Here is a 10472-nt window from a genome sequence, read left to right as displayed (position 1 = left end):
AAGGTTCAACCAGAACTCACTGTCTCCTAGCGATTGGCCCAAAATCACTCAGCCATCTGTCCTCTGTATTGTGGGAGGAGAACACTATCATGATCTGCCCAAAATCACTTGACTATCAGTCTTGGGTCTTGCAGGACTAGAACTAGCTAGAAACTAGGAATAGTATCTAGCTTATTACCTTGATCTTTAAATAAAACTGTCCCCATTTAGGGAGACTTTGTGTGCCCATCTCTTGTCATTGGCTCAGCAGTTCAGCACAAGCTGCCACTTGTCCTCACCCTAGGGGCTGATGCTTATGCAAGTGATCTGTGTTGGGTATTCTCTTCTCTGATGTCACAATAGAGGTAGGGGAGGAGGTAGGCAGATCTGTGATTGGCAGGGAAGACAAAGCTGCCCCTGATCCCTGACCATCCAGTGACGATATTATAGTGTCATCCTATTAAAACAGAATATAGTTTTGGGGTAATTTTTAAAGTGATAGTGGATGAATTTATATTATAACTGCATAATAATGAGATTGTAAGTTACTGCTAAAAACAAATAGAGTTTCCAAGAAGGATTGTAACTGGCACAGTAATCCAAGTTGATAAGGATTCTTTAGATTATGTTGTCTTCTTATTTCACTAGATGGAGCTGTGAGTCCCAATTAATAAACATTTTCCTCTACAGGAGTTACGACTCTGTCCAGAATTAACATTAGAACCAGGATCAAGTCAGGTTGTTTACTCATGAAAAATGATTGGTCAGTTTAATTTAAGTTTTTTTCATCGTACTGGCAAACTGGCAGAATTGATGATTACCACAAAATGAAAATCCAGCAAATAGACCTGCTCTTCATAAGCTCTGTGGGCATGGAACAATCATACACAAGTGCTCCAGACTGTTGGTTCTGGAGTAATACATAGGCCAAGCATACTTGTACTACACTATACTGCAGAACATTTGCATTAGATTGATTTCCTTAAAGATTCAGAACTTCTGAAATACAATGATATTGAAAATATGAATGAGTCTAGCTTTGTCTGAAAGGAATCTAGACCCTTCTGTCACCCTCAACTATCCAAAGAAATCATTTTTCCCAGGTTTCCATTTCTGTCTCTTGCTGCTTGCAAGTGCCTTCTCCCAAGTTCTTGTGATACCATTTGACTAACTAAATAACAACCCATTCTCAAAACATACCTATTTCATCAGAGTCTAGAGGTGGAACATCCTAGACCAGTGTTTTTCAACCACTGTTCCGCAGCACACTAGTGTGCCACGAGATGTTGCCTGGTGTGCCGTGGGAAAAATTGAAAAATTCAAAAGATTAAAAAAAAAAACCAGGAGGACCGGAGCAGAAGGAGACGGAGTAAATATAAAAGTAATAATAAAAGTAAGGGCTCGCCTCTTGCACACGGGCGTTCCGATCAGATCCGCCTGGCGGGGACAAGAAGCGAGGAGGCAGAAAAAGAAACGGAGGCTAAGGAGCTTTCCCCCGCCCCCTCCCAGCAAAAATCTAACCGGGGAGCCGGGCGGGCAGTAGCAAATTAGCCGATCACGCCGCGTGATCAGCTAATTTGCTACTGCCCGCCGGATCCCTGATAAGATTTTTGTGGGGTGGGGGGAGAAGCTCCTTGCCTCCGTCTCTTTTTCTCCCTCCTCGCTTCTTGGGGCTCCACCAATGGGGGAGCAAGGCCCGCCCAGCGCCAGGCTTTGGGCTAACACAGAGGTCTGCAAAGGTGGCTGTTTTAAGACTGGTGGACTTCAATTCTCAGAATTCTGGGAGTTGAAGTCCACCAGTCTTAAGAGCCAATTTTGCAGATCCCTGCCTGGGCTAATATGATTGATGCCCTTGGTGGACTTCAACTCTCAGAATTCTGGGAGTTGAAGTCCACCAGTCTTAAGAGCCAATTTTGCAGATCCCTGGGCTAATATGATTGATGCCCTTGGTGGACTTCAACTCTCAGAATTCTGGGAGTTGAAGTCCACCAGTCTTAAGAGCCAATTTTGCAGATCCCTGCCTGGGCTACTATGATTGATGCCCTTGGTGGACTATAAAAACTAAATACAGAGAGAGACTGAGAGCTGTTGACGAAGAGCTACGTGTGTGTCTTTCTTCGATTCCAGCCAGAATATCAGCTTTGTGTTCAGCCAAACAGGCCCAGGTTGCGCACTGAATAAAGTATTTTATAATTTTTCATATTTCTGTTTACTTACTATTTCATAATAAAGTAATTATAAAATACTTTCTTTGTGTTTATTTGATTCCTATTCAAGAGAATTACTTTATATATAGTCAATATAGGCACAGAGTTAAATTTTTTAACATTTTCTAATGGTGGTGTGCCTCGTGATTTTTTTTCATGAAACAAGTGTGCCTTTGCCCAAAAAAGGTTGAAAAACACTGTCCTAGACAATGTACATTCTAATGTAAGAGACCTAAAGTACATGCAGCAAAAATATTTGCATCTCATTTTCCCATGACAACCTGTTATCTGTAGACCTGTTGGAAAATAATTTGGATTCCTAAAATAAGTTTTTTAACTTAAATGTGCATTTTATGAATTATACTATTTCTCTTCATTCAGATTCCTCAGCAATCATTTTAACTGTAGGAATAAGGAATTTAAATTGTGTGTGTATAAATGTATGAGGTGTGTGTACTGCCTTGCACCTCTTTCAAAGAGAATGAACATAGTTTTGTCTGAGATTTTTTAAAAACAGCTGTGCTAGTCTTGAGGTGGAAATTAAAACTACAGAAGACAGATGTGCAATCCCAGGAAAGAAAACACAGCTTTTTAAAAATGCTGAAGATAGAAGCAATGATCAATTGGAACGGTCTGACAATCCATCCTCTCTGCAGGGATTGAGCTGGAAGGCATCCAAATGTATGATTTGAAGGTTTTTTAAATGTTCCTTGAAACACCTTTTTTGAAAACAGATTTACTGTATGTACGTTTACCCAACAGATTGAGAATCAGTTTGATGTAGAGGTTAAAATATCATGGGCAGAAGCTGACCTCATGGGAGACGATCAGTTAAACTCCTGCCTTAGGGACAAATGCTTATGATAGTCACTTTCTATCCAGCAACAAAAAAATGGGGAAATACTTTTGGAAAATCTTGGAATAAAAACTGCACAGATATGAATTACACCTTATTGAGTGAAAAAAATTGGACAGGAAGGGTTATGTATGAAAATAGATAAAGATAGTTATTCATGAAATTAAGAATATAAAATCTATGCAAAGAGATTTAAGTCTGGTAGAATATTGAATTTCAAGGATTATAACTGCCTTTCAAAAATGAATGGAAGTTACACTTTCCATTTTGCAAAACATGAAGGGAAAACTGGCTTACCTTGACTACAAGCAGTTTAACTATGATAAAATAACAAAGTAAAATAACACAATTCTGATTCAGTAAGATAAAAGACTAGTTCGCCTTATGGAATTTTCAATGGAGTGAAAATAGTGAGTTGCCTTCTCACTAGAAATGATTCCTATATGTAATACCAAACATATTATACAATGCACTTTGAATCTCTCTGTTCCTCATAGTATAAACAATCGGATTCATCAAAGGAGGAACAACAGAGTAGAATACAGTGATTGCTATTTCTACATTTGGAGAGGAGAAAGAAGGAGGTTTTAGTAAATTAATACATACAGTACTGACAAACAAGGAGACAACAGCAAGATGTGGAATGCAAGTTGAGAAGGCCTTGTTTTGTCTTTGCAAATTAGAAAGTCTAAACACAGACTTGAAAATCTGAATATAGGAAACAATTATGAAAACAAAGCAAGGAAAGGTAATTGTTATACTGAATAGAATAAATCCAACTTCAATGAGGTATGAATCATCACAGGATAGTTTCAGAAGTTGTGAGACATCACAGAAAAAATCATTGAGAACATTGGAACAAAAGTTGATTGCAAAAGTGCCACAAGTGTGCAAGGCTGAATAAAGAACAGCACTTATCCATGCAATGGCTGCTAGTTTTAAGCAGGCTTTTCTGTCCATTATGGTTTCATAGTGCAATGGGTCACATATTGCAACATATCTATCATATGCCATGCCTGTAAGAAGGAAGAAATCAGACATTCCAAAGAACAATAAAGAATATACTTGTGCAACACACCCAGAATATGAGATCTCTCTGCTGTTCAAGAAAGCATTATCATGGCTTTGGGAATAGTCACAGAAATAGAGCCAAGGTCTGTAATAGACAAACTCACTAAAAAAAAGTACATGGGTGAATGGAGTGGATGGTGGAGGAACACTACTAAAATGATGAGAACATTTGCTATTAAGGATGTTATGTAGTTTGCTAAAAACAAAATGAAGTATAGCATATTTTTCTTAACAAGATCAGAAAAATTTAGGAGAAGAAAAGTCGAGAAGTCAGTTCCATTAAGCATTTTCTCTTGAGAATGTTGATTACGGTGGAAACAGTTAAAAGTAATTTCAGCAGATCAAGTAGCAGTTATGAACAGCACTAATATTAATAAGAGTTGTAGTAAAATATTTTTAAAAATCTGAAAAAACAGACAGATCTTCCTTTTCTCATATCTAAAACACAGAAGAAAAATAGGGTTTAGAATGTTCAGATGTGGATAGGGCTTTTGTAGGAAATTACCAGCAATCAAGCTCAATTTGGAGAATATATTGCTATACAATCTTTTATAACAATAGTTTCCATCAATTGTTCAATCATACTTTTAACACAATTCTGACCCAATATATATTATAATGCTGCATTTTCTCTTCTTTCCATCCCCTTATTAATTTATTAAGATTTAAAAGCATCTTTTCTATATGTGGAATATATAGATGTGGAAACAGTGTTAATATACAGATGTTTCCATTGTGCTAGATTGTAGATCATACTTCAAAAATAATTAATTTCAAGAAGGATGGAAGTGATGATACAGTGAAAATTTGTCATAGGGAAGAGAGGAATTACCTTTCCATGCAACAATTCAGGTCATATCAATGATGATTTCAATAAACAATAAAATAGTAGAAAATCCATATTTCCTAAGTACGAGATGGATTACAGAGAAAAAATATGCATGTTGTTGAAATTACACTTTATAGATCTGTCTGCCTATACCGCAGAGCCAAGCATTGTGTAATAAATTCTCAAGAGTAATCAGTAGCATTAGTATACTTAAATAGATCTCTAGTGAAAGAAAATGAACTGCTAGAATGTACTAGATGTGAAAATATGACTTTTTAAATATATTTTTATAATTATCACAAACAAATGACAAGACAGAAAGGTTGATTAAGTCCCTGTATTCATTGTATTTTATTTTAGTAAAAAATGGTGAAGCTTCATCTCTAATCATGCATAACATGTTTAAAACTATACCATCCTCAGGCATGAGACAGTCATAAAGATGGACAGACAGTCATGCATTCAATATAAATGGTAATAATACATACACTGCAGTCTTATTTCTGATGATCTTTAGATGATCCCATTTGATAGGTTTTTTGTTGGGAGAAGAATATTGATGTTGAAAATATTGAACAACTATCAACTAGACCAGTGGTTCGGGACCTCTTTGGGTGTTGAACAACCCTTTCACAGGGGTTGCCTAAGACCATCGGAAAACACATATTTTTTGAAAAAATACGGAAAACATAAAATAATTTTATGGTTGGGGGTCAGCACAACATGAATAACTGTATTAAAGGGTTACAGCATTAGGAAGATTGAGACCCTGGATGTCACTTCTGGGATCGGACGACGACAGACATGTTTGTCTGCCGCTCGTCTCCCCGGTGGATCCCTTAGGGGACACAGGAGCCCTTGTAGGGGGGTCCTGCCGAAGGGCGGCTGGCCGAGGCACCCTGCATGTGGCGGCAGCCAGCTGGGGTGCTTTTTGGCTTCACCTAGGATCTGGGGAGAGGAGGGGGGGCGAGAGACAGCTTTGCACTGCCCGCCCTCTCATCAGATGGCTCCAGAGGCTAAAAGAAAAGTTGGAGAAGTGCAGCTGGAGACTGAAGGTGGGGATCCTGACTGATGCTCTTGGAGAACTTAGGAGAAAAGCAACAATCACTTTGTGAGTCTTTTGTGTTTCTGTCCTTGAAGAGAGATTAGAGGGGGGGTTTACCATTCCCCCCCTCGGACTAAGCGGCTTTGAAAATGGACCCTCGGGAAGAGAGAGGTTAAAAGACTGATTTATTTGACTTTTAATTGAAAATGACTTTCACAATTGCTGAAAACGACTCTGAACTGTTGCTTTAAAACAAAAAACTTTTGGCGACTTCTCTCCCTGCGAAGGGGAGGGCCAAGATGGCACTCGCCCCTCTTTCTTTGTCTTTATGCAAATGAAGTCTGTCCTCTGAAGTTACTCCCAAAGAGAGAATAAAGAAAAGTGGATTGCTTGTTTACTCTCCCAAAGGGAAACTGGGACCTCCTCCTGTGTAGGATCTTCTGATCTTTGGCTGACTTTTCTCTCCATTCATCTTGGTGTATTTTACTCTTGGAACTGCAAATTGGGTGCCGTTGTGATTGTTTTCCTTTGGAGACCAGCATAGCTGTGAAACCCTCTGACACCACTTCCCTTGGCAAGGATTTGCATCTTTGAACTTAAACAAATGGCAGCAAGGAAACCCCCTACCAGCAAAGTGCACTCAGCCCCCCCATCGGCTGCCCCAAGTCCCACGATGCAACAGTCTAAGATATCGTCAATGTTGCAGAAAACAGTGGCTGGGGAGGATCCTAAGGAATTATCTGTTACAGAAATTTTTAAAGAACTTATGAAGAGACAGAATGAAATGAGGGCTGAGATCAAAGAAGAACTCAGAGTGGTTAAAAAACATATAGCTGGAAGTACACAACAAATTTTGGTGTTAGAGGATGGAATGGCGGGGCTGGGGGAAGAAGTGAAAGCAATGCATAAGGGAAATATAGATATGGAAAACTTTCAGACAAAAGTAGAATTTGAAAGAATGTCCTTTTTTCTTAGATTCCAGAACTTACCAGAAACAGAGAATGAAAACCTTACAGATATTATAAGTACAATTTTAGCAGATTATCTCAAGAGAGATAAAAAACAAATATGGTGGGATATGGATCTAGCTTATAGGATAAATTCAGCATATGCTAGAAGACACAATGTTCCGAGGGAGATACATGTTAAGTTTGTCAGGAGATCCACAAGGGACGAGGTACTTGCGACCCAAAGGGAGGGACCATTGAAATATAAGGGTGAAGAGATCACCATTCTTAAACAGATCCCGAAAAAAATAAGAGATAGAAGGAGGAAATTTTCCTCCCTAGCAAAAACTTTATATGAAAAAGGGATCTGGTTTAAATGGCTGATTCCGGAGGGGATGTTAATCTTCTGGGAGGGAAATAGGATCAGAATCAATACAGTCCAGGAGGTGGAGGCCTTCATGAAAAAGAATTTTCCACTCTCAGAGGAGGAACAGAGTGGGAGTACTGAAAGAGACAGTAAAACACAAGACAGTAAGATGCAAGATGGGAAGGAGGGGGGCACTGAGGCTCTCTCTGGCGACAGGGAGGAAGAAGCAATATCGAAAAGGCTCAGATCTCAAAAATAAAATTATTTGGAACAATAGCAGTTAGTGATATATTAGAAAACGACAAAGAGAAACATGTAGGAACACAAGACTAACAATAAGATTTGGTTTACTGTTTTCTTCTATAAATATGTTGTACAATGTTACATAAATGAGTACGGTGCTGGGATCTCTACCAGCAGTATGAAAGCTGCCCAAAAAATTTGTATACCTACTTACCCTTCCCTATATATTTGAAAACCAATAAAACTTTGTTTATAAAAAAAAGGAAGGTTGAGACCCACTGAACTAGACTGTGGTCTCCAGCAAGTTGAGACGTGAGATGAGGGATACAGGTGATGCTTGACTTATGACCAGATGGTCTGGAACTGTTTGAAATTATAACGGTGCAAAATGAAGGATTATATGATATATATTTGAAGTTACAGCTGTTATAGTGCCCCTGCAGTCATATGATAGTAATTCAGATCAAGAGTGAAATTCATCAGGTTCTGACAGGTTCTGGAGAATCAGTAGTAGAAATTTTGAGTAGTTCAGAGAACCGGCAAATACCAACTCTGGCTGGCCCTAGAGTGGAGTGGGAATGGAGATTTTGCAGTATCCTTCTCCTGCCAGCAGTTTAAAAATTTGAATTTTACCACTGATTGAGATCTCAGGAAACTGAACACATATGAATGACTGCAGATATTTTCTACTTCTCTCACTCACTTCTCTTTTACCCATCCTGTTAAATCTCAGAGTACTTGGGCCACCACCCTGCCCCAGCACCCCATTCCATGCTCACCTCTTCTAAGGATTGCATTTCTAAAGGTGCACCTTGTTGTTGAAATGCATGGTCTTCCTAGATAGGCCATCTTATCCCATTCCGGAAATAGATTCTATTCTGGATGTTGGCGCCTTTTTCACAATCTCTCAGAAGAGCAGAATTTTTAAAACTGCACCCTTTGAAGAGATCAAAGATTGGCATCCCCTTTTAGAAAGGTGTAATGGATCTTGGTGGGTGGAAACTATGCAGTGGTACCCTCAGGTGGTGAGAAATGTCCTTGGAGACCATGCACTAGCCACATGTTAGCTGGGGTAATACTGCCGTGTGAGCCTGAGATTGCCTCTTCTCCATTTATCCAGTGAGGGACCCCATACATCACTTAACAATTCACACAGTCATTTAACAATCATAACAGGGAAAACCAGAATTGGAATTATTGAGCAAGGCAGACATGCTAAATGACTGCAATGGCTTTTTACTATAATTTGAAATGTGGAAACATGTTGAGAACTGACAAATGTATTTAAGGTGCAGAGAAATTTGAAATGAGCTTTTGGAATTATTTATAAAGAATCATTTCCATATTTCATATTTAGGGAAAAAATTCCCCTTCTGTGAATACATAAAAACTGTCCTCTTTTGCTGAAATTTCTTTTTCTGAAAGAAAAATAAAATAAAAAACTGCTTTGTAATTTATCATTTCCTTATTTACACAACTTGCTAAATTATATTTCTTTAGTTTGGGGGTTAGCATGTTATATGAACCATAAATATTTTATAACCATCATTTATGACTTAGTTTTGAGGCAGAAAAATGGCTCCATTTTGTGGTTTATTTCATAATAAGCCAATAATCGTCATTTTTCATCATATATGATACCATTTCTGAGAATAAAATATACAGACAGGAATTAGAAAATCTCTTGCAAGTATAAGGGTTAACTCATTTTAGTCACACAAAATTATGAATAGGAAATTCATGAAAGCAATAGTCACACAAATTATGTAAACAATAGAAGATTTCATTAAGCAGAGCAGGACAAAATAAGTTTAAATGCAAAGTATAGAGGAATATAAACATCATATCCCTTTAACTGGAAGCCACTCACCTTTACCAAAGGAAGACACTGATTTTCTCTAGAAAATCAGTACCTGACACCTTCATAAGTGCACATAGTGAACCCCAAAATATTTAACAAATCTTCCCTCTTTCAATCTAAGATCTCCTTCACTGTGTACTTTTATCTATCCTCCTTTCTTCAGGTATTGGATCAGGAATTATAAATTATCTCTTCCAATTTGTATCAGTTGTAAGATTTCTGAAATACATACAAATGTTTTGTTACAATTTTGCAATATCCTAATCACTCTTCTTGCCCTTCTCATTTCTTGTAGTTATCAACATGTTATATGCTCACCCATTCTGACCTTTCTGCCTAATGTCAGGTCTTGTCAAAACATTCCTAAAGAACAGAAAGTTAAATTATGTGAGAACCAATTTGGAATAATGGTTTAAGGCATCAGGTTAGAAAGTGGAAGGCTGCAAGCTCTAGTCGGCCTTATGAAAAAAACAGCTGGGTTTCTTTGGGCCAGTCTCTCTCTCTCCCTCCCTCCCTCCCTCCCTCCCTCCCTCCCTCCCTCCCTCTCTCTCTCTCTCTCTCTCTCTCTCTCTCTCTCTCTCTCTGCCTTAGGAAGGAGATAATGGCAACTCTCTGTTAAAAACCATTGCCAACTGAAATGCAGGGACTTCTCCAGGCAGTTGTCAGGAGTCCATATTGATTCAAAGGAGAAAAATATTAAAGTATGCAATCAAAGGACCATTTAAGCTTTAAATTTTAAACTTCCTCTCAATTCTACTTCTTTTTCATAATCATATTACAGCCTGATCCAATTTCAGGAAAGATCAGGGGTTGTCTGCCTGTGGCATGCTAGAAGCTGCCAAACATCTTCATTTAGGCACTGAAAACTGCATTGATTAATTAGGGAAACCAGGTATATGCTCAGAACTTTTTGGAGTTTTACCATTCTTCTGGTTGAAAGGTTGGATATATCTGGATCTTAACTGTACTTTTTTTGGTAACTTACTCTTAATTCAAAGATGTAAGGAAAAAGACAGGAAAATGGAAAACTGTGATGAATAGAACAGAAATAACATTAAAGGTAATTT

General features: G+C 38.2%; 1 pseudogene across 1 annotated transcript; it reads right to left on the bottom strand.

Moving 5' to 3' along the window:
• Positions 1-3468: 3468 nt before the first annotated feature.
• On the bottom strand, positions 3469-4238 carry LOC309401401 (olfactory receptor 14A16-like; annotated as a pseudogene). Its single transcript has one exon. The product of its transcript is annotated as an olfactory receptor 14A16-like (transcript).
• Between the last annotated feature and the right edge of the window lie 6234 nt (positions 4239-10472).

This window comes from Natrix helvetica (assembly GCF_964273705.1).
Source record: "Natrix helvetica genome assembly, chromosome: Z".
In the NCBI taxonomy this organism is placed as follows: Eukaryota; Metazoa; Chordata; class Lepidosauria; order Squamata; family Natricidae; genus Natrix; species Natrix helvetica.
This window is presented reverse-complemented; position numbering and strand designations above follow the sequence as displayed.